The sequence below is a fragment of the Gopherus evgoodei genome, chromosome 1 (genome assembly GCF_007399415.2).
Source record: "Gopherus evgoodei ecotype Sinaloan lineage chromosome 1, rGopEvg1_v1.p, whole genome shotgun sequence".
Taxonomy (NCBI): domain Eukaryota; kingdom Metazoa; phylum Chordata; order Testudines; family Testudinidae; genus Gopherus; species Gopherus evgoodei.
This window is the reverse complement of record NC_044322.1, coordinates 228,715,740-228,734,462: the sequence shown is the minus strand read 5'-3', so window position 1 is coordinate 228,734,462 and position 18,723 is coordinate 228,715,740.

Genomic DNA, 18,723 nt, shown 5'->3' with positions numbered 1-18,723 from the left:
TGACACCGAGGCCTTCCTGGAAAATTTTGAAAGAGCCTGTCTTGGGTACAGCATCCCCGAAGACCAGTACATGGTAGAATTAAGGCCACAGCTCAGTGGACCTTTAGCAGAGGTGGCAGCTGAAATGCCTAAGCCGCAAATGAATGACTATAACTTTTTCAAACCAAGGCCAGATACAGGATGGGGATAACCCCAGATCATGCCCGTCGGCGCTTCAGAACCCAAAAATGGAAACCAGAGGTGTCATTTCCCAAACACGCCTACTACATTGCAAAAAACTATGAGGCCTGGTTAACAGGAAACAACATTCAAACCTTGGAAGAAGTGAACCTCCTCATACAAATGGAGCAGTTCTTGGATGGTATTCCTGAAGACATCACACGGTACATACAAGATAGAAATCCCAAAACTATCGCTGAGGTGGGGGAGATTGGAGCCAAATGGATGGAACTGGCAGAAAGCAAAAAAGCTACTGTCAAGGGGAACGATTACCCCAGGGGGCACACAGACCATAAACCCTACAACCGAGGACAGCCAAAGACCCTACATACCACCCAAGTAAAGCCACAGATACCCTACTCTTCAACCTCACCAGTCTCCAGTAACTCACCTCGGCCCAGTGACCCATCAGATGGAAGATACTTTAAGTGTAATGAACTGGGACATATCAAGGCCAACTGTCCCAAAAACACCATGCGAGTGCAATTCATTACACCACCATCACCCCAAAGATCCCCAGGCCCAGATGCCTCTCAAATACCCTTGGAGCGAAGGGAAAATTTGAGAGTGGGCGGAAAGAAGGTTACTGCGTGGAGAGACACGGGGGCACAAGTGTCAGCTATCCACCAATCCTTCGTTGACCCCAAATTCATCAACCCAAAGGCCAAAGTTACAATTTACCCCTTCATGTCACAAGCTGTAGACTTGCCTACAGCTCAACTGCCTGTCCAGTACAAAGGCTGGTCAGGAATGTGGACTTTTGCAGTCTATGACAATTATCCTATCCCCATGCTACTAGGGGAAGACTTGGCCAACCAGGTGAGGCGGGCCAAGAGAGTGGGAATGGTTACCCGTAGCCAAACCAGGCAAGCTTCCAGACCCATTCCTGTTCCTGAGCCGTCCACAGAGGCCCCGTCTGTGTTACCAGAGACCCAGACAGAGGTAGTGGACCCGGATTCCATGCCTACCACTGAAACAGCCACAGCATCTCCAGTCCCAGGCCCGGAACTGGAACAGCAGCCAGCACCAGCAAGTGCAACCACATCTTCAAACTCAACGCCAGTGGGCGCCAGCGAGCCAAAACTGGCAGAAACAACAGACAGCCATACCCAAAAGGCTCAGCCAGAGCCTGAAATACCCTCAGGTGCACCAGCGGAGAGCGGTTCACCAGCAACGGAAACAACCCCATCACCTACATCGCTTCCAGAGGGACCAAGCCCAAGTCCACAGTCTGAGGAAGAACTGGTGACCCCAGCCTCAAGGGAACAGTTCCAGACTGAGCAGGAAGCAGATGACAGCCTTCAGAAAGCTTGGGCGGCGGCACGGAGCACCCCACCGCCTCTCAGCTCTTCTAATCGATCCCGGTTTGTTATAGACCAAGGACTTTTATACAAGGAAATTCTTTCTGGTGGACACCGGGAAGAATGGCAGCCGCAAAAACAGTTGGTGGTTCCAACTAAGTACCGGGGGAAGCTCTTAAGCTTAGCCCATGATCATCCCAGTGGCCATGCTGGGGTGAACAGAACCAAGGACCGGTTGGGGAAGTCCTTCCACTGGGAGGGGATGGGCAAGGATGTTGCCAAGTATGTCCGGTCTTGTGAGGTATGCCAAAAAGTGGGTAAGCCTCAAGACCAGGTCAAGGCCCCTCTCCAGCCACTCCCCATAATTGAGGTCCCATTTCAGCGAGTAGCTGTGGATATTCTGGGCCCTTTCCCAAAAAAGACGCCCAGAGGAAAGCAGTACGTACTGACTTTAGTGGACTTTGCTACCCGATGGCCAGAAGCAGTAGCTCTAGGCAACACCAGGGCTAACACTGTGTGCCTGGCCCTAACAGACATCTTTGCCAGGGTAGGTTGGCCCTCTGACATCCTTACAGATTCAGGGTCTAATTTCCTGGCAGGGACCATGGAAAAACTGTGGGAAACTCATGGGGTGAATCACTTGGTTGCCACCCCGTACCACCATCAAACCAATGGCCTGGTGGAAAGGTTCAATGGAACTTTGGGGGCCATGATAAGAAAATTCATCAACGAATTCTCCAATAATTGGGACCTAGTGTTGCAGCAGTTGCTGTTTGCCTACAGGGCTGTACCACATCCCAGTTTAGGGTTTTCACCATTTGAACTTGTGTATGGTCACGAGGTTAAGGGGCCATTACAGTTGGTGAAGCAGCAATGGGAGGGGTTTACGCCTTCTCCAGGAACTAACATTCTGGACTTTGTAAGCAACCTACAAAGCACCCTCCGACACTCTTTAGCCCTTGCTAGAGAGAACCTAAAGGATGCTCAAGAAGAGCAAAAGGCCTGGTATGACAGACATGCCAGAGAACGTTCCTTCAAGGTAGGAGACCAGGTTATGGTCTTGAAGGCGCAACAGGCCCATAAGATGGAAGCATCATGGGAAGGGCCATTCACGGTCCAAGAGCGCCTGGGAGCTGTAAACTACCTCATAGCATTTCCCAATTCCTCACTAAAGCCTAAAGTGTACCATGTTAATTCTCTCAAGCCTTTCTATTCCAGAGACTTACAGGTTTGTCAGTTTACAGTCCAGGGAGATGATGCTGAGTGGCCTGACGGTGTCTACTACGACGGAAAAAAAGACGGTGGCGTGGAAGAGGTGAACCTCTCAACCACCCTGGAACGTCTGCAGCGGCAACAAATCAAGGAGCTGTGCACTAGCTTCGCCCCATTGTTCTCAGCCACCCCAGGACGGACTGAACGGGCATACCACTCCATTGATACAGGTAATGCTCACCCAATCAGAACCCCACCCTACCGGGTGTCTCCTCATGCCCAAGCTGCTATAGAACGGGAGATCCAGAACATGCTACAGATGGGTATAATCCGCCCATCTACCAGTGCATGGGCATCTCCAGTGGTTCTGGTACCCAAACCAGATGGGGAAATACGCTTCTGCGTGGACTACCGTAAGCTAAATGCTGTAACTCGTCCGGACAACTATCCAATGCCACGTACTGATGAGCTATTGGAAAAGTTGGGACGTGCCCAGTTCATCTCTACCATAGACTTAACCAAGGGGTACTGGCAAGTACCGCTAGATGAACCTGCCAAGGAGAGGTCAGCATTCGTCACCCATACGGGGGTGTATGAATTCAATGTCCTTCCTTTCGGCCTTCGAAATGCACCCGCCACCTTCCAGAGGCTTGTAGACGGTCTACTAGCTGGACTGGGAGAATTTGCAGTTGCCTACCTCGATGATGTGGCCATTTTTTCAGACTCCTGGCCCGAACACCTACTCCACCTGGAAAAGGTCTTTGAGCGCATCAGGCAGGCAGGACTAACTGTTAAGGCCAAAAAGTGTCAAATAGGCCAAAACAGAGTGACTTACCTGGGGCACCAGGTGGGTCGAGGAACCATAAACCCCCTACAGGCCAAGGTGGATGCTATCCAAAAGTGGCCTGTCCCAAGGTCAAAGAAACAGGTCCAATCCTTCTTAGGCTTGGCCGGATACTACAGGCGATTTGTACCACACTACAGCCAAATCGCTGCCCCATTGACCGACCTACCCAAAAAGACCCAGCCAAATGCCGTTAAGTGGACTAATGAGTGTCAAAAAGCCTTTACCCAGCTTAAGGCAACGCTCATGTCTGACCCTGTACTCAGGGCCCCGGATTTTGACAAACCATTCCTAGTAACCACAGATGCATCTAAGCGTGGTATAGGAGCAGTGCTCATGCAGGAAGCAACAGATCACAACTTCCATCCTGTCGTGTTTCTCAGCAAGAAACTGTCTGAGAGGGAAAGTCACTGGTCAGTCAGTGAAAAGGAATGCTATGCCATTGTGTACGCCCTGGAAAAGCTACGCCCATATGTTTGGGGACGGCGGTTCCAACTACAAACTGACCATGCTGCACTAAAGTGGCTTCATACTGCCAAGGGGAACAACAAGAAACTTCTTCGTTGGAGTTTAGCTCTCCAAGATTTTGATTTTGAAATTCAACACATCACAGGAGCTTCTAACAAAGTTGCTGATGCACTCTCCCGTGAGAGTTTCCCAGAATCCAGTAGTTAAAAAGTGTTCTTAAAATGTAAAAGTCTGTTAGTTATATACTTAGTAGTATATGTAAAGGTGCATGTGTTGTATTAATCTGTTTATTTTCAAGTTCTAGAAGGAAATTGCCGCCAGTGAGCTTCCCCACTGTCTGCAATTTGGGGGGCGTGTCATAAACAGATAGCTAAGGGTTAATGTCTCTTTCACCTGAAACACCTGACCAGAAAACCAATCAGGAAACCGGATTTTTTCAACTTTGGGTGGAGGGAAGTGTGTGTCTGAGTCTTTTGTCTGTCTGCCTGCTATCTCTGAGCTTTGGAGAAGTAGTTCTATTTTCTAGTCTTCTGTTTCTAAGTGTAAGGACAAAGAGATCAGATAGTAAGTTCTATGGTTTCTTTTCTTTGGTATTTGCATGAATATAAGTGCTGAAGTGCTTTGATTTGTATTCTTTTTGAATAAGGCTGTTTATTCAATATTCTTTTAAGCAATTGACCCTGTGTTGTATCATCTTAATACAGAGAGAACATTTGTATTTTTCTTTCTTTTTATATAAAGCTTTCTTTTAAGACCTGTTGGAGTTTTTCTTTACTTCAGGGAAATTGAGTCTGTACTCACCAGGGAATTGGTGGGAGGAAGAAATCAGGGGAGTTCTGTGTGTTGGATTGCTAGCCTGATTTTGCATTCCCTCTGGGGGAATAGGAAAGTACTTTTGTTCCAGGATTGGGAACGGAGAGGGGGAATCACTCTGCGTAGTTTCACAGAGCTTGTGTCTGTGTATCTCTCCAGGAGCATCTGGAGGGGGGAAGGGAAAAAGGATTATTTCCCTTTGTTGTGAGACTCAAGGGATTTGGGTCTTGGGGTCCCCAGGGAAGGTTTTTCAGTGGGACCAGAGTGCCCCAAAACACTCTAATTTTTTGGGTGGTGGCAGCAGTACCAGGTCCAAGCTGGTAACTAAGCTTGGAGGTTTTCATGCTAACCCCCATATTTTGGACGCTAAGGTCCAAATCTGGGAATAAGGTTATAACATGTGTATAAGAATTAAGATATTAGTTATTAGTCATAAATTGTTATCATAATAAATGTGGCATCTTTGTCTTGTCCCCTTTAATAAGATCCTGCTGGTTTTTACTCGTCTAGTATAATTGGTGTAACATTTTGGTGGAGAATAGCGAAAGGGGGATTAATTGGTATTTTTGCCTCACTTATTGTAAACCAATCTGTGTGCACACAACCAGCTCTACAGAGCACGGTTCTATTCTTGGTTAACCAAAACCTGCTGGCCTCCGCGTAGGTAGCAGAAAACTTAAAATTGTTAACAAAACCTGCTGGCCTCCATGTAGGTAGCAGAAAACTTAAAATTGTTAACAAAACCTGCTGGCCTCTGCGTAGGTAGCAGAAAACATAAAATAGTTAACAAAACCTGCTGGCCTCCGCGTAGGTAGCAGAAAACATAAAATTGTTAATAAAATCTGCTGGCCTCCGAAGAGGTAGTAGAAAAAAAAAATTGTGTTAACAAAACCTGCTGGCCTCCAAAGAGGTAGCAGAAAGAAAGAAAGAAAAATCAGGGGCAGCAAGAGGTCCCAGGGGCCAGCAGTGCTGCTTGCTGAACAAAATTAAAAATGTTTAAGAAAAGGCAAGGGAAAACAGTCTCAGAGGGAGGAATGGAGTCAAAAGTAGCTTCTACCTCACCTTTTATTAAAGAGATAATGCCTTCTAAACAAATCCTTCAGAGATATGGGCACAGTCCTTAGACTGAACAAGCCCTTTCAGATATCTGCACCATTTCGGACCTAGAGAATAGGTTGGCCCAATATATCCTCATATGTAAACCCCCAAATGCAACAAAAAGAGACGCTGCAGGGATCTGGCTGCTGTGGGAGGCTTGTAATGACAGCTACCTCCACCTAACAGCCTGTAAAAAGAAAAAAAATCTCTAAAAGAGAAACTATTCCAACTAATAGAAAAAATTTAAAAAAAGGGAACATTTGAGACCCCAGAAGGGGCAGACTTTTGGGACCCCTCTGGAGAGTGGGAAGGGGGATATTTGGGTAGATTCCTCCTCCCAGGGCCAAAATGCCATTGCAACAGTAACAACAGTGCCTGCTTCTGCCTCAAACCTCCAGGCCATGGCAAAGTGGCTGGGGATTTTAAAATAAAAAATTTAAACTCAAAGAAATGCACCACTTAATTAGCATTCGTGCAGCCCCAAGTACCAAACACACTGTGGCAAAGACTGAGCAGGGTCTGCCATGTGGGAGCACTGTTCTAATTTGTTTCTAAGCTTCTATTTTTCAGGCTCTGAACCAGAACATCAGAAGAGCTGGTACCAGCTGAAGAGTTATAAAATACCATGGTTATAGTGTCGCGACAAAGTCTGTGTTCAGTGTTCTGTGTTGCATGTTCTGTGTTTGTCTCTAGTGGTGTCCTGTGCTAGCATTGGGTCCAGAAAAAAAAAAAGAAATACTACACTAGACAGGACAAATGTCTTTTCCTCTCTCTACTTCCCCCCAGTCCATCCAACTTAGCAATCACCACTTATGTCCAAAAAAAACCAAAAAAACAAACTTTGGTCCCCAGTGCATCAGGTTTATTTTTTGTTAGGTTCTCTAATAGTCATTTTGTTTGTAATGTTTATTATTGATACATTTGTATTGTTAGTTACATTTGCTTATATTGTTAATTTCACACTTTCCTCTATGCACTCTGCTTCTACTCCCCCAAGCCCTAAAGGGTAGTTCTTGGGCCCTCATAACTTGTAAAACCTTGGCCCATAATTGTAGGGCCCCATCTTTCAGGTCCCCAGAAACCTCTTGAGAACAACTGATAAAAGTAGGGGATTCGGCAACATTTTAGCAACAAAATGTTAGTTTAAGTCCAAATCAGCTTAACTTTGCATAACAACTGTGGTCCTCCTACAAAATCTTATTTGCTGTGTGTGCTTAAAAAAGTCCTGACTTCAGTAACTTTTATTATTTGATGGCTATTGCTGCATCAAACTTGGTCCTCATTTTATTTGTCAATGTACCCAATGATTGTAATGGTTTTATTGTATTCCCAATTATTATAACTATAATTGTTTTCATTTATGTGTAAGTTATATCTGGTGTTTAGTCAATTGTAATAGGTTTAGTTATATTCACCTAGTTATGATTATTTGGTTTGTTTACAACAGATCACCTTGCCCTACAATGTCAACAACTACTGTAATGGTCATAAATCAAGGGGCAAAGTGTTGTAGAAGCAGCCCACCTGGTCAGCAGTTCTAAACATAATTTTTCATGCCCTCATTGTCCTATTAGTAATCCTAACTGTTATGTTGGTTCTGCCTTAAAACAATTACATAAAGTGTGACCCATTCAATGCCCCTGGATTGAAGGGTCAAAAGGGGGACAATGCAGAACTGATAAATGAAATTGTTTTTAATTGTTCACTTTATTAATGTAACTTCTGTTCACCATTCACTACACTTGCCTACACTGTAACTTCTGTTCCATATTGTAATTCAAACCCCATTTTAAAACACTCACTCCATTTCGTAAAAGCTTCCTCCAACCTTCATTTTTGCAAACCCTGCTGTAATCTTATTAGTTTAGTTTAGATGTGTGAATGAGGTGTATGTATGAATGATGGAATCAACCTCCAGCCCCAGCCTGTCCTGATGAAATAAAGTTCAAATACCAACGGCTGAAGACCTAGACAACAGCCCTAAACAAAGTAAGAAGCATCCACCCTAAAAAGAAAAGGACAACAGAACAACAGAAGGAATTCAAGGCCAGGTTCAAGGCTAACAGTCACGCCTGCAATTGATGGGTGATCAATCTAAACCCAGAGGCAGCGTGACACAGCCAGACCTATAGACTTTGAATCCAAACTAAAAGCCTATAAAAAAGAAGGGTGAGATGAGAGACTCTGGGTAACATTCTGCTGCCAACATGGAAGGACATCAGTGCCTGCCCAACAGAGATCCAGCTTGTCCTTGTGCCTGGCTTTCCTGGCCAGTTAACCGCCACAAGCTACGAACCCAAGCTACAAAATCAAGCTATGAACTTAAGCTATCTTCAAGACTGGTAACTATGCAGCAGCTGCAGAACACCTGATGAATGTGTGTGTATGTGTGTGTGTGTGTGTGTGTGTGTATAGGTATTAGGTATAATGTGAATGTGTGTGTGTATAAGAATTAAGATATTAGTTATTAGTCATAAATTGTTATCATAATAAATGTGGCATCTTTGTCTTGTCCCCTTTAATAAGATCCTGCTGGTTTTTACTGGTCTAGTATAATTGGTGTAACACATCTAGCCCTGTTTGGACTCTTTGGAAAGACCGTCAGAACACAGAGGCAACCAGATAAAGATGAATTTTCAGCTTAATGGCAAATATTTTTAATCACATGAGTTTACAGACTCTAAGTTCCTTTAAGAATATTGCTGAGATTCACTAAAAATGAGTAATTGTCTATTATCACGTCATCTCCTCTCACCTATGCAGCTTACCATGGTGCACCTGCACTGAACTGCTGTCTAAGCTGTCTTGATCAAATATGTAGGGATAGTGATTCTGATTCTTCACTGAATAAGTTCTTGCCTCTAAGGGACATAGCCATGCCCTCCCCGTTTATGTGAACAGGGAAGGACCTAGGTATAGTGGAACAACTACAGTTCTGCTGGACGTGTAGAAGCAATGGACTCCTCCCCACTAGGTGCTGTAAGCAGTGCTTTGCAGTCTCTTTCCATGGCAGTATGGGAGAGGTAAGCCAGTGAGTTTGTGACAAGGCAGGTTCACTGATCAAAGCTGCAATACAAAGAGGACACAGTGGTCACAGACTGTAATACAGCTGTACAGGTGCTATTTGCTCTGGAGAAGAGGATACTGACCACCTCTCCCTTCCCACCCCCCTTCCTGGACCCCAAAGAGCCCCTGCACGTGGTCAAGCTTTGCGCTGGGTTTTAAGATTTGGCCCTAAAACAGCAATTTGTCTTGATGAGTGGCAAATGCATCATGAAGGAGAATTCAAGGGCCTGAGATCTTTTCTCACCACCTTCCCCCCCCCCCCCCCGTAACTCACCTTAATCCACTGCAAAACTGCTATACCTAAGAATCAGGTCCCAGGTATATTGCAGTTTCTGGCCAAAATTTTTCAGTTTTCAGTGGCTGAAATTTGAAAAAAAAAATTCTGTATTTGTGGTTTCAGGGTAGGTATTTTTTTTGACAAAATATGGACATTTTCCACAAAAAAATTCAGTGAAAACAAAAAATCTTTAGTTTTTGTTTAAATTTTAAGGATATTTTAAAAAAAACAACCCACATTTTCTAACCTGCATTTGTTCAGATAGCTTCTTGGTCATCTCCACATTGAGACTTCTATATGGCTGAAGACTGATAAACAGGTGAGAGCAGAGAATCTTTCTTCTGTTTTAGCTGTTTGTATTTATTTAAGTACAAGACCCTGGCCGCTGCAGGCAGAAATGTTTTTCCATGTATCTTTTTCCTCTGAGCTCAAGATTCCCACCTCTATCTTCCGTTGGCCCAATAAGGAACATTGTTTTTAGTTGTTGTTTTTCTCCCTTGCATTTTGAGCCATTCAAAACCAATTTGATCCCTTCTGTACTTTCTCATATCCTTACTCCAGCAAACATTCTTCTCAAACTAGCAAAAAACTCCTTTCAAGACCCCTAGAGATCCCATGTCAGGTCAAAAGGTTTCTCTGAGTCAGGAAACCTAAGGTTCCATTTTCTGATACTGCCAGCTTAGAAACTTCTAGTTCAGGTGCAGGACAAAATTCTGGGCTCCTGGGCCTGGCTGTGCCCTCCCTTATACCAGTGTAACTACGGACTGCAGTGGAGGTATCCCTGGTTTACCACAGCACACAAAAGAACCAAATTGAGCCTTACTCTGTCTCTGGATATTTGGATAATATGGCAAGATCTGCTTCAATATGAGACCCTCAGCTGCTAATTCACGGAATGCAAGCTTGATAGGTTCACACTGTTCTTGGGATATGACTAATCCATTTTTTGCTATTTGCTTCAAATCCAAACAGCAGCAGTGAGTATTCATCTAAAGAGCATCAAATAACAAATATGAATAAGAAAGGATGGCATCACTGGGCTGTCCCAGCATTGGCTAAACTATACATCTCTCCAGTGGCTGGGGGGAGGGAGCGGAAACGTGTTCTCTGCGTCATGCATCTCACATCACAACAGAAAAAAAGGAGTGGAGGAATTCCTGATTCTGGATTCTGGCTGGCTGAAGGTTGGAAAATTGGTTTGGTTTCTGCAAAGATCATGTGCTCAATTCAGCTCTCATTTACATCTGTGTAAGTATGGTGTAACTGCAAGAGGTGGAGTGACTCTGGATTTACAACAGCATAACTGAGATTAAGATCTGCCCCCTGTATTAACTGGAACTGATCAGACTGCCCCCCCCCCACAAAATTTTGATGAAAAATCAAAATCCACAATATTTTAACCCCAAAATGTCACCATGGCATTGGCATAGCTCAGTTGAGGTCAGTGATTCTCACCAGCTTAGGCTGTGTAAATGAGAACATACAGCAGATATAGGATTTATCATACTGGATCAGACTATTGCTTCGTAAAAGGATTGTTCCTGCAAAACCTTAGTCTACTGAAGCCAATTGAACGATGCTGATGTAAAGCTGGGGGAGGGGATCAGAATCAGCTCCAATGGGAAGAGTCACATGAGTAAGGATTACTTAGGTGAAAAGGGGTATGAAGGATGTGCCTCAGTTGTGTCAGGATTGTATCCCATTTCTTGTGATGGCGCATATCTGAACCTTCAGAGGAAGGAAGGAAGGACTGAAACCAGGCTTCACTCTGAGCCAGAACGTCTACACTGAAATTTTATAGCCCTGCAACCCGAACCCCACAAGACAAAGTCAGCTGAAATGGGCCAGCTGCTGGTGTTTAATTGTAGTGTAGGCATATTCTTACAGACCAGGGTGAGACCTAATGTAGGAGGCAGATTATCCCACATCTGCCTACTGCAGAGTGTTTCCTCTGAAGCATCTGGTCCATCAAAGACAATGGACTAGCAGTTATATGTGGACACAAATAATGGCAGGTGCAAAGCTAGATGTCCAAGTGCTAGTGTTTGCATTCAAAATTAATTGCGACGTCAGTTATTTGTGGGTGCAAAATGCCAATTTTCACAGTTTGGTCCAGTGTGTACAAAAATAGCAGAGACCCAATTCCTGAATCCTTTGGGAACTCAGAACACATGCTTCTTTTAAGAGGCCTGCAACTACAATGGGGGATGTTCTTATACTAACACATAGGGAACTTGTGTATCCATTTCCCACTATACCACAGAACTCCAAGTACAACAGTACTTGCCCTTAGTATTCTAAGATCAAGGGTGCAAGCCAAGTTTACTCAGCTCCTGTCTCTTTCCCTGCTCCTAAGTACATATTTCTCTCTCACTGTTCCAGAACATGATCCCTCCCACTTTCCCAGCCTTCCTCAAGACAGGCAGAAGACCTCGACTGGCCCACCTTTGAATCTGCCCCCTTTCACTTGCCACCTACTTGTATGGCTGCTTTGTGTCAGCCCTATGTTAACTCCTGTTCTGGAGGAATTCTCCCCAGATCCCTTGTGGCTCCTGCATGCCTTATATCTTGCCCCAGCAATATATAGAAAGCAGAGGCCAGAGAGGGTGGGGTTGAGGTTTGGCCAGAGTCCTGTTACCAATGCACAGCAGCTGGCAGTGTGAGTTTGGTACAGTGCAGGGGGAACACATGCTTATATCTCTGAAAAAAAGAGTGAGTGCACTCCCCCAGTGCCCTGTAGGCATTGTGTCTGTCTGAGCACTTGAGGGGTAGTGGGTTTCCAGCAGGGCTATCCAGGCCTTACAGTTCTACACCAGTTCCCCCATGCAGAGCTACTTTGGCTTTAAAGCAACAATAGAGCCTTCAAACCCTTGTTTCTAACTACAGCTGAACTCTAATCTTCATAGGAGTCATTGCACAGTACGTTATGATTCTGCTACATAGGAGGCAGGATTTCAGGAGCTCATGCAAAAGCTGAAAATTTCCTGTGTTCTGTGGAGCCCAGCTCCTCAGAGCTTCCTATATGTCCTTAGGGAGTTATTCTGTGGAGTCTGGAAAGAGGTGGAGCCAGTGGATCTGCTCTTCTACTCTGTGGATTTACCACCCACTGACCCTACGAAGTTGGAGGAGTGTGTGTGAAGGTTTCTCCAGTCTTAAAGCTGGAATCGTATAGCAGCCGAGTGAATCCACCGCTGCTCTACAGCCTAGGAGAGGGCAGATTTCTCCCCTGCTGCTCCAGTAGAAACCCCTTTGCCCAGCTCAAGTTGTCTGGCTGAGTGCTGGGAAAAGAATTCCCCCTGGGGTGCACAAAACCACATCAGGACGACCCTGGAGATTAAAGGCAAAAATCACTTTTCCTATCTTCATGGTTGGTCTGCATGGTGGCAATTACAAGCTGCTCTCTCAAAGAGGTTGCACAAGCTTGGAGAACATTCTGTTGGAGTCAAGACCCACTGCATGGAACTGAAAAACAAAACTACCCTAAGAATCATACTGTGCTCTATCCCTCGCTACTTTGGAAACCTCTCACCAAAGTTATTGGTGAGCAAGGGAAGTTGGTCCGTTTAACAGGTATTTGCTCATCAACCTGATCTTGGCAAAGGAAATTGCTACTGTGATCACATGTGCTGGGCTGCATATTTGTAGACATGGCATTTTACCTAGCTGTGCATCATAAAGACTGGGGCTAAAACAATTACTTGGTAGGTGTAATTTAGTCAAATGATATCAATAGATTAGAGTGTGTGTGTGCTCTGCATTTTAATTTAATTTTAAATGAAGCTTCTTAAACATTTTACAAACTTTATTTACTTTACATAAAACAATAGTTTAGTTATCTATTGTAGACATAGAAAGAGACCTTCTAAAAACGTTAAAATGTATTACTGGCACGCAAAACCTTAAATTAGAGTGACTAAATGAAGACTTGGTATACCACTTCTGAAAGGTTGCCGACCTCTGGATTGTAATCTATGTCAGGGGAGGATCCTGTCTTCACATTTTTCTCTAAAGCACTTAGCATACTTTTGATGTTACTATGTTTACATAATCATGCATCATTTCAAATTAAACTCTGACCACAGTTGCTAAAGTAATAATATGTTTTATTAATATTATTATTATTAGCACCCTAATTAGTGTCCCATTGTGCTTGGCACTTCACACCAAGGAAGGCAGGGACCTTGTCTGGATTGAAAATATACATGCCGGTTTTATATTAGTTGCCTGTGAAGTGACATTTGAACCATAAAAATCTATTGCTTGCCTACAAGGTGGTGTTAGTATAGTTATTGCTCAGAAATATATTAAATCAGCCGGGTAAGGTGCTGAGCACACTCCACTCCCACTGAAGTCACTGGGAACTAAGTGCACTCAGCACTTTGAAGGATCATCCCCACTGTAGACGAACATTCTCAGTTGATTGCCCTCAGATGCTCCCAGCCCAGATAAGTTGCTTTTGTTCTACAATTTAAGGGTCAAAGCCTGCTACCTTTCTTCATGCTAGATGTCTCATTGGGTCCTTGACTTCAATGGAGCTAGGCTGATTTACACCAGCTGAGGATCTGGTTGACTGTAGATCTGCCTCCCTAACCCCCACACATAAATACAGATTTCATCCTATGTCCATCGCTCCCAAAGCAGAATCTCGAGTGAGAAGTTGAAAAGAAAAAGAAAAGAAAAGAAAAGAAAAGAAGGACTGCAGCAACCTCACACTATGTCATGAATTAAAGACAATGGGCTACATTCATCCATGCTGTAACTCCACTGGACTCAATGGAGATATGCCAGTCATGCATGTGGCCCTAGATGCCTTTATTATTTTGTGAAGCAAGGGCTCCTTTTAAAGATTTAGATCTACCGTTATCGTAAAATCCTCTGACCAAACCTACTGAATATGGTCATAAGCTCTTCTCTCTCTCACTCACTCTCTCTCGGGACTATTAGAATTTCACTGTACTTCTTCCATTTAAAAATTTAATGAGCTCATTTGTAAGGCCATGGTCAGGTTTTCAGTTTTTTTGTGTCTTGAGACAGCTGGGTGTGTGTGTGGGGGGGGGGGGGAGAACCTCTCAAGAAGTATGTAATAGCTTCCTGCTTATTTATCACTAAAACACACACATGTAAGGCAGAGAAGAATAGAAACGCTCCTTAAGGGATGCAATGCTATGAAAAGATCTGACTGTTTCACTGGCTGCATAGTTACTACTGCGTGATTCACATGGAAAATCTGATTCTCCTTTACACGAAATGTGGTAGTGAAAAAGAGCCTTCAAGGGGGCATAAATTACACTAAGGTCTAGTCTACACTAGAAGAGGTTTGCCAATATGGCTGTACTGGTATAGATCTACCAGCAAACCTTTTTTAGTGAAGACAAGACCTTGGTATAGACCTAGTAGAGATGCAGCTTCTACTGGCAAAAATGTGCTTTTGGCAGTATAACTTATACCAATTCTCTGAATGAAATAGCTCATGTTATACAAATAACAGTAGGCCTTTGGCTAGTATAAAAGTGTAAAAAAAAAAAATCACACCCTTAACTGACATTATTATAAGAACAAAAGTTTCTAGTGTAGACTTGGCCTTATATTCACTGACTGGGGTGGTATAAAGCAGCCTTAGAGTAAATTAGAATAAGGCGAAGAGTCTATTAACTCCCAGGAAAGCAGATAACACCTTTTGATGCTACTAAACTAACTTTTCTAGAGAGTTCTTAACAACTAACTCTCTGTAGAACTCCAGATGTTAATAAGGTTCTGAAGAAAAGTTAGCTTCCACTGTAAAGGTCTCCAGAACGGTTAAGTCCTCTAGCAATCATTCAGATTCTGATTACACTACTCTCAATTAAGTTCCCACACATGTACAATAGACATAGAAAAAAAACCCATAATGCTCTGCTAAAATAGCATTATGGTTGTGAGACTTATGGTTTACATCAAGGAAATCCGTTTATATATATCACTGCATTTCACCTCTTGCTCCATTACTTTAAGGCACAAATGCTACGTACAATCACAGTGTTTTATTCAGACACATATATCACTGACACATGAAAGAGAATGTGAAGTTACTTTAACATGTTGTTCCTTAAAAAGCTCTGCTTATTTTTTGTATGCAGCACAGTCCTCAGAGCCTATTTCTCCACTGCCTTGCTTCTTGTATTGTCATGTATATCTGTGCAAACTGGATGTAAAACACTACCATCTCTGAATGGTAAAGCTCGTATAACTCAGCGTAGCTGATTGATATCAGCCAAGGATCTGGCCTGTAGTGTATTGCATTTTACATAGATGCAAATAATCACATAAGGTGCAAGGCAGTGAAGAATTGGATCCTACAGTCTTAAAATCCATACCTGTTCCTTGGGGACAGCAGAAGAAGCTTAATGGTATCACTGAAAGAGACCCCAAACATTTGAAGAAACTCCCGCTTGCTCCAGTGCCTATTTTCCAGACACTTATGTTCCAGCCCACACTGTGGTATTGTTGAGGATGTATTGATCAGTTCTGAGGCTGCACTGAAGTGCAGTGCGGCTTGCTGCATTTCAGCATAAACTTTAAAGCACTATAAAATGGATTTAAACAGACATGTGGACACAGAAAAAAATTATTGCATCAATGTCAGCAGAGTGTATGCTTTGAATATGCATTAGGAATAGTATTGGTGTACTATACAGCATTAGCCAGCTTTCATCTGCTATTCTTAATTAATAATTGAACATACTCCATACTATACAGTTTCAGATTGCTTTTGAGTTTCCTCTCAAATATACAGTATAATAATAACTTATATTAATATAGCATATTTCATCATGAATGCTCCCAAAGTACTTCATACATTTAATAAACTGACATGCAAGCTATAGCCACCACTGAAATGCAGCTCCTTTTGAGGTGAAACAGCAGCTTTTTAACATCACATAGCAAACACAACACAACATTTAGAAACAGAAAATGAAAAGAAGGACAAAAAGACACTGCCAAATTAAACTGCAGGCGGAATTTAAGTAGACAAAACTCCAATTGCTCCAGGACATCATAAATGCCATGGAATCTTTAATGACCACAAGTAGTCAGGCTCTTGCTTTACTGTGGATGACACAATGCTTTACAAAGGATGACACAGTGCTTCCTATTGCCATGCAGGTTCAGACAACAGAATCACCAGCACCATTTGTGCATCACCTTCATGTTCCTTCGAATTCTCTCAAAGTAATGACCAGGTTTAGCTTTTATGTCTTAACCAGGTTCACAGCCCAAAGGCTGCAAAACAACTCCATTGGTATCATTACTTTAGTGACCATACACTGTTCTTGATCCACAGCTGCACTGCCACTGATCAACATTATCCCCAAAAGAGCTCTAGAGACGCTATATTACGGTGCAGTTACTGTGTATAGCCAGTTGCTTCTACTCTGATAGGTAGTGTCTTAGCCATTTAATGAATTAACAAAAATTAAAAATCAGAATCATTTACTCTACACGAAAAAACCCATGAATAGTAAAACATCATTCATTTGAAACAAAAGTCAGCTTATAATTTAGAAAAATCACTTCAAGGAATCCCCAAAACTAGCTTTCTTCTCTCACCCAAACAAAAAGTGCCCATACCAAGCAATCCAAGTGAAACCTGGTCAACAAAACACAACACAGCACATGTTTCAATGGAAAGTTAGCTTTTCCATTCAGTTTTTCAAAGCCCAGAAGAAAGAGCTGTGTGACAGAAACAACACAATGTGACGTACATTAGTTGAAGCTGTAGGGACTGTTGTAATGGGCAATGTATTCATCTCTAGGTATTTCAGATAAAATTCATTTTCAAATGGTTTATTTCTTTCATTAAGACAATTAACATTCATTAAATAAAGTAAGCAGCAACACTCAGCTAGCCAAAAAAGGAAACAAAAGGAATCCATTTCCGTTGTATTTTCTTAATTATTGCGGCACATTTCCCTAATCAGTTCCTACCAGCGCCATTGGGATGGAGATAAACACTACACACTGAAACAAAACACCTATTCTATATTCTATATTCTATGTATTCTATATAGGTTCTGATACCGCACTTATCAATAAGATGGAATGAAACGACGACTGTAATCTGCAACATTCCATTCACAAAACAAGCATACAGATCTCTCGCTAGATCTCAGCTCTCATGATGAGTCTCGCACAGGGAAGGGCTAGAGCCCATCAGAGCTAAGAGGATCCTTCACGAAAGCTTAGTGCAGCATTTTACCCACATATTTTTATTCTGATGACAGAATCCAAAACCCCCCAGTATTCCAGTTCTTCTGGGATTATTTAACCAATTGCAGAAATTTCCTAATAAGAAAGAGAAATGTCTCATGTCTATATTTTATTCTGATTATTCATGGAGGAATAGCATGGGAATCCTTGAAGGATTTGCTTTGGAGGGTTGTGTTTTCATTGGCTGGCTTTTCTGTCTCACAACCCCTGAATATTTTTAATAAAGATTTGAGTTACACTGAGCTACGGTTTGATTCCATTCTCACCTACATTGGTAGAAATCAGAAGCAACTCCACTGAAGTCTATGGAGTAAAACCAGTGTGAAAAGAGAAGCAGGCTGTATGATTTTAGATATAAAACACTAAAGAGTAAGACTTTGGAAATATAATAGGTCTCCCTGTAATGTCGTTATTCACCGAACACTCTGTAGTTATTGGAATGAATTATACAAATGTTCTACTTGTTAACTGACAGCCCTTAACTACTGAAATAGCAGAGCATACCCCTTGCCAATTCCAGTTAATCAGGGAAAGTTTGGACTGTTGAGCTATCAGAAGTTATTCATCATGATCATTCATATCATTCAAAGTTTTTGAACTGAATCTTATGTTGGGATTACAGGCCTGATTCTCCTCTCATTTACACTAGGTTGACATTAGCATAACAACAGTGTAGTTGCTCCCAATTTACACTGCATCTGTGGGTATGTCTGCACTACATATGTGGGTATGATTGCAGCATGTATGGACTTATGCAAGCTAGCTTTGATCTAACTATCTGGAATAATACCAGGAAGCCACAGCAGAATTATCTAGTCCCTCAAGTACAGACCTAGGGTTCCAGGTGGGTATGTACAGCCTGTACTGCCGAACACAGCTATTTCGACTCAAGCTAGCTAGCTCAAAGCTAGTGTGGGTATGTCTACATGTGCTGCAGTCACATCTCTGATTTCAGTGTAGACACACACTGTGTGCTGAGCATCAGGCCCTTCAGTTTAACCAGATGCAGCTGATCTCACTCATAGTGAAATGTAAAGAGAGAGCCTCTGCTGTTAGCCAAGTAGAATGATAATGCAATGCTTCTGTGCAAATGGCAATGCTTGTTACATTAGCCCTCTTCTTGTGCTGCTTGAATCTCTTCCTATGCATTTTCATCTTGCTGCAATCGATGGGAGCAC